Raw genomic sequence first — 7254 nt, forward strand, 5'->3', positions numbered from 1 at the left:
CGGCCGCGCTCAATGCGGATACGGCGACACTCTCGGCGTAGGCGGCGGCGCTCTTGGCTCAGGCGGCGGTGCTTGGGGTGGGGGTGGGGACGCGGCCATCGTACGGGCCTTCACGAAGCATTTCCATGGCGTCATCTTTGCAAGAAGGGGGTGCGGGAATGGGGGTCGAGATTCGTGGATCCGGGGGTTGCTGGCATTGGAGCAGACGAGCCGGCAAAGTTTAAGGAGGGAGACTTAAATAGACCTAGATATTTTCATCGCAAACGGTTCCTAGAAAACAACGGTGTGTGATGTTGTAGATATTTTTTATTAGCTGTGAAAGATGAATTTGGTGTATAGTGGCAACGGATGGTGTTTTAAATGTACAAGAAATTTTGTAGTACTAATACAACTGTCATGTCAAATTCTGGAAAATTTCAGGGGTCATTTGACCTTTTAAGACATTTAAGTGGTTTTCTAGCCATTTAATGACCGTAATTGAAATTTGAACTACATGTACATGCAACAGCTAACCATAACGGTTTGAAAACTCATATTTTGTGTACTTGTGTGTGATCTAATTCCATGTGCAGTAAATTGTTTGGAATTTTCAAACATATTGGTCTCAAGGCTATGACACAATTAATTAAGCATGGAGTGACATGGCATTTTAATTCGAAAAAATTAAAAAAATATCAGAAACACATGAAACCTTGGTTGATGTAATGTCATGCCACCAAGATGATGTGGAAAAAAATTTGGCATGTTTGAAGAAATTTTAGACACACACCCCTCACAAACCGGAGCAACTCACTAGAAGGCTCGTGGTTCCGAGAGGGAACAATGCATGTTTGATGACGAACAGGAGATAGCTTCCTGTTACGGCCTTCAATTTTTTTCTATGTTTAACGTGCACTACTACAACTATAATGTGAAATTTGGAAAATTCTAGGGGTCATTTGACATTTTAAAGACATTTAAGTGATTTTCTAGCCATTTAATTCAAATTTGAACTATATCTACATGCAATAACCACAACGGTTTGACAAATCATATTTGTGTACTTGTGTGCGAGTTAATTCCATGTGCAGTAAATTAGAAGGAATTTTCAAACATATTTGTCTCACGACATGGACACATGCATATGTATGCATGGAGTGACATGGCATTTTAATTCCCAAAAATAAAAAAAATCAGAAACACATGAAACCTTGGTTGATGTAATGTCATGCCACCAAGATGATGTGGTAAAATATTGGCATATTTGACGAAAGTTTGGACACACACCCCTCACAAACTGGAGCAACTCACTAGAAGGCTCGTGGTTCCGAGAGGGAATAATGCATGTTTGATGACGAACAGGAGATAGCGCTAGTCTTCTTCTTGAAGATCCATTTATTCTCTATGGCCTGCCGATTATCGGGCAAGACAACCAAAGTCCATACTTTGTTCTCATACATGGATACCATCTCAGATTTCATGGCCTCAAGCCATTTTGCGGAATCTGGGGTCATCATCGCTTCCTCATAGTTTGTAGGTTCGTCATGGTCAAGTAACATGACTTCCAGAATAGGATTACCGTACCACTCTGGTGCGGATCTTACTCTGGTTGACCTACGAGGTTCAATGGTAACTTGACCAAAAGTTTCATGATCATCAACATTAGCTTCCACACTTACTGATGCAGGAATCACTGAAATTGATTTCAGTGAGAACTACTTTCCAATAAGGGAGTAGGTACAATTACCTCGTCAAGTTCTACTTTCCTCCCACTCACTTCTTTCGAGAGAAACACCTTCTCTAGAAAGGATCCATTCTTAGCAACGAATATCTTGCCTTCAGATCTGTGATAGAAGGTGTACCCAACAGTCTCCTTTGGGTATCCTATGAAGACACATTTCTCTAATTTGGGTTCGAGCTTATCAGGTTGAAGCTTTTTCACACAAGCATCGCAACCCCAAACTTTACGAAACGACAACTTGGGTTTCTTTCCAAACCACAGTTCATAAGGTGTCATCTCAACAGATTTTGATGGTGCCCTATTTAACGTGAATGCAGTTGTCTCTAAAGCATAACCCAAAAAATATAGAGGTAAATCAGTGAGAGACATCATAGATCGCACCATGTCTAATAAAGTGTGGTTACAACACTCGGACACACCATTACGTTGTGGTGTTCCAGGTGGCGTGAGTTGTGAAACTATTCCACATTGTTTCAAATGAAGACCAAAATCATAACTCAAATATTCTCCTCCACGATCAAATCATAGAAACTTTATTTTCTTGTTATGATGATTTTCCACTTCACTCCAAAATTATTTGAACTTTTCAAGTGTTTTAGACTTATGTTTCATTAAGTAGATATACCTATATCTGCTCAAATCATCTGTGAAGGTGAGAAAGTAACGATATCCGCCGCTAGCCTCAATGTTCATTGGACCACATACATCAGTATGTATGATTTCCAATAACTTTGTTGCTCACTCCATTGTTCCGGAGAACGGAGTTTTAGTCATCTTGCCCATGAGGCATGGTTTGCAACTACCAAGTGATTCCAGAAGTCCATCAGAATGGAGTTTCTTCACGCAATTTACACCAATATGACCCAAACGGTAGTGCCACAAATAAATTGCACTATCATTATCAACTCTGCATCTTTTGGCTTCAATACTATGAACATGTGTATCACTACTATCAAGATTTAGTAAAAAAATAGACCACTCATCAAGGGTGCATGACCATAAAAGATATTACTCATATAAATAGAATAACCATTATTCTCTGATTTAAATGAATAACCTTCTCACATCAAACAAGATCCAGATATAATGTTCATGCTCAACGCCGGCACCAAATAAGAATTATTTAGGTCTAAAACCAATCCCGAAGGTAGATGTAGAGGTAGCGTGCCGACGACGATCACAACGGCTTTGGAACGATTTCCCACGCGCATCGTCACCTCGTCCTTAGCCAATCTTCGCTTAATCCGTAGCCCCTGTTTCGAGTTGCAAATGTTAGCAACTAAACCAGCATAAAATACGTAGGCACTACTGCGAGCATTAGTAAGGTACACATCAATAACATGTATATGAAATATACCTTTCACTTCTCCATCCTTCTACTCCGCCAAATACTTGGGGCAATTCCGCTTCTAGTGACCAGTCCCTTTGTAGTAGAAGCACTCGGTTTTAGGCTTAGGTCCAGACTTGGGTTTCTTCACTTGAGCAGCAACTGGCTCGCTGTTCTTCTTGAAGTTCCCCTTCTTTCCTTTACCCTTTTTCTTGAAACTGGTGGTCTTCTTGACCATCAACACTTGATGCTCCTTCTTGATTTCTACCTCTGCAGCCTTTAGCATTGCGAAGAGCTCAGGAATCATCTTATCCATCCCTTCCATATTATAGTTCATCATGAAGCTCTTGTAGCTTGGTGGTAGTGATTGAAGAACTTTGTCAATGACACTATCATCAGGAAGATTAAATCCCAGCTGAGTCAAGTGATTGTGGTACCCAGACATTTTGAGTATATGTTCACTGACAGAACTATTCTCCTCCATTTTGCAGCTATAGAACTTATTGGAGACTTCATATCTCTCAATCCGGGCATTTGGTTGAAATATTAACTTCAACTCCTAGAACATCTCATATGCTCCATGACGTTCAAAACATCGTTGCAGTCTCGGTTCTAAGACGTAAAGCATGGCACACTAAACTATCAAGTAGTCATCAGCTTTGCTCTGCCAGGTGTTCACAACATCTGGCATTGCTCCTACAGCAGGTTTGTCACCTAGCGTTGCATCCAGGACATAATTCTTCTGTGCAGCAATGAGGATAACCCTCAAGTTACGGACCCAGTCCGTGTAGTTGCTACCATCATCTTTCAACTTAGCTTTCTCTAGGAACGCATTAAAATTCAATGGAACAACAACACAGGCCATCTATCTACAACAACATAGACATGCAAAATACTATCAGGTACTAAGTTCATGATAAATTAAAGTTCAATTAATCAAATTACTTAAGAACTCCCACTTAGATAGATATCTCTCTAATCATCTAAGTGATCACGTGATCCATATCAACTAAACCATGTGCGATCATCACATGAGATGGAGTAGTTTTGAATGGTGAACATCACTATGTTGATCATATCTACTATATGATTCACGCTCAACCTTTCGGTTTTAGTGTTCCGAGCCCATATCTGCATATGCTAGGATCGTCAAGTTTAGCCCGAGTATTCTGCATTGTGCAAAACTGGCTTGCACCTATTGTATGTGAACGTACAGCTTATCACACCCGATCATCATGTGGTGTCTCGGCACGGCGAACTGTAGCAACGGTGCATACTCAGGGAGAACAATTATACCTTGAAATTTAGTGAGAGATCATCTTACAATGCTACCGCCGCACTAAGAAAAATAAGATGCATAAAAGATAAACATCACATGCAATCAATATAAGTGATATGATATGGCCATCATCATCTTGTGCCTTTGATCTCCATCTCCAAAGCACCGCATGATCACCATCATCACTGGCTTGACATCTTGATCTCCATCGAAGCATCGTTGTCGTCTCGCCAACTATTGCTTCTACGACTATCGCTACCGCTTAGTGATAAGGTAAAGCAATTACATGGCGATTGCATTTAATACAATAAAGCGACAATCATATGGCTCCTGCCAGTTGCCGATAACTGTGTTACAAAACATGATCATCTCATAGAATAAAATTTAGCATCATGTCTTGACCATATCACATCACAACATGCCCTGCGAAAACAAGTTAGACATCCTCTACTTTGTTGTTGCAAGTTTTACGTGGCTGCTATGGGCTGAGCAAGAACCGTTCTTACCTACGCATCAAAAACCACAACGTTGTATAGTGATTGCTCTTTGATCTTCAGAAAGAACCGTGTTCATTGAATCCGATTCAACTAAAGTTGGAGAAACTGACACCCGCCAGCCACCTGTGTGTGAAGCACGTCGGTAGAACCAATCTCGCATAAGCATACGCGTAAAGTCGGTCTGAGCCACTTCATCCAACAATACCGCTGAGTCAAGAATCAACTAGTGACGGCAAGCAATATGTATATACCCACGCCCACAACTCCGTTGTGTTCTACTCGTGCATATAACATCTACGCGTAGACCTGGCTCGAATGCCACTGTTGGGGAACGCAGTAATTTCAAAAAAATTCCTAAGCACACGCAAGATCTATCATGGTGATGCATAGCAACAAGAGTGGAAGAGTGTTGTCCACGTACCCTCGTTGACCGTAAGCGGAAGCGTTATGACAACGCGGTTGATGTAGTCATACATATTCATGATCCGACCGATCCTATTACTAAAAGTACGGCACCTCCGCGATCTGCACACGTTCAACTCGGTGACGTACCACGAACTATCAATCCATCTAAGTGTCGAGGATAACTTCGTTAGCACGACGACGTGATGACGGTGATGATGAAGCTACCGGCGTAGGGCTTCACCTAAGCACTACGGCGATATGACCGAGGTGGATTATGGTGGAGGGGGGCACCGCACACGGCTAAGGGATCAATGGTCAACTTGTGTGTTCTAGGGTGCCCCCTACCCCCATATATAAAGGAGCAAGGGGGGAGGCCGGCCAGCCCTTGGGGCACGCCAAGGAGGGGAGGAGTCCTCCTCCTAGTAGGAGTAGGACTCCCCCTTTCCTAGTCCAACTAGGAGGAGGAAGGGGGAAGGAAGGAGAGGAGAAGGAAGAAGGAAAGGGGGGCGCCCCACTTCCCTAGTCCAATTCGGACTAGAGGGGGCGGGGCGCGCGGCTCTGCCTTGGCTGGCCCTCTCTCTCTCCACTAAGGCCCATGTGGCCCATTAGTTTCCTCGGGGGTTCCGGTAAACCTCTGGCACTCCGGTTTTCTCTAAAATCACATGGAACACTCCCGGTGTCCGAATATAGCCGTCCATTATATCATTCTTTATGTCTAGACCATTTCGAGACTCCTCGTCATGTCCGTGATCACATCCGGGACTCCAAACTATCTTCGGTACATCAAAACACATAAACTCATAATACCGATCGTCACCGAACATTAAGCGTGCAGACCCTACGGGTTGGAGAACTATGTAGACATGACCGAGACATGTCTCCGGTCAGTAACCAATAGCGGAACCTAGATGTTCATATTGGCTCCCACATATTATATGAAGATCTTTATCAGTCAAACTGCATAACGATATACGTTGTTCCCTTTGTTATCGGTATGTTACTTACCCGAGATTCGATAGTCGGTATCTCAATACCTAGTTCAATCTCGTTACTGGCAAGTCTCTTTACTCGTTCCGTAATGCATCATCCCGTAACTAACACATTAGTTATAGCTTGCAAGGATTATAGTGATGTGCATTACCGAAAGGGCCCAACTCTCCGATACTCGGAGTGACAAATCCTAATCTCGATCTATGCCAACTCAACAAACACCATCGGAGACACCTATAGAGCATCTTTATAGTCACCCAGTTACGTTGTAATGTTTGATAGCACACAAAGTGTTCCTCCGGTATTCGGGAGTCGCATGATCTCATAGTCATAGGAACATGTATAAGTTATGGAGAAAGAAACAATAGTAAACTAAACGATCATCGAGCTAAGCTAACGGATGGGTCAAGTCAATCACATCATTCTCTAATGATGTGATTCCCTTTATCAAATGACAACTCTTTGTCCATGGATAGGAAACTTAACCATCTTTGATCAACGAGCTAGTCAAGTAGAGGTGTACTAGTGACACTCTGTTTGTCTATGTATTCACACATTTACTTAGTTTTTGGTTAATACAATTCTAGCATGAATAATAAACATTTATCATGATATAAGTTAATATAAATAACAACTTTATTATTGCCTCTAGGGCATATTTCCTTCAGTCTCCCACTTGCACTAGAGTCAATAATCTAGATTACATTGTAATGATTCTAACACCCATGGAGTCTTGGTGCTGATCATGTTTAGCTCGTGAGAGAGGCTTAGTCAACGGGTCTACAACATTCAGATCCGTATGTATCTTGCGAATCTCTATGTCTCCCTCCTTGACTTGATCGCGGATGGAATTGAAGCATCTCTTGATGTGCTTGGTTCTCTTGCGAAATCTGGATTCCTTTGCCAATGCAATTGCACCGGTGTTATCACAATAGATTTTCATTGGACCCAATGCACTAGGTATGACACCTAGATCGGATATGAACTCCTTCATCCAGACTCCATCATTTGCTGCTTCCGAAGCAGCTATGTACTC

Source organism: Triticum urartu, chromosome 3A (genome assembly GCF_056163025.1).
Source record: "Triticum urartu cultivar PI428250 chromosome 3A, HENAU_Tu73, whole genome shotgun sequence".
NCBI lineage: Eukaryota > Viridiplantae > Streptophyta > Magnoliopsida > Poales > Poaceae > Triticum > Triticum urartu.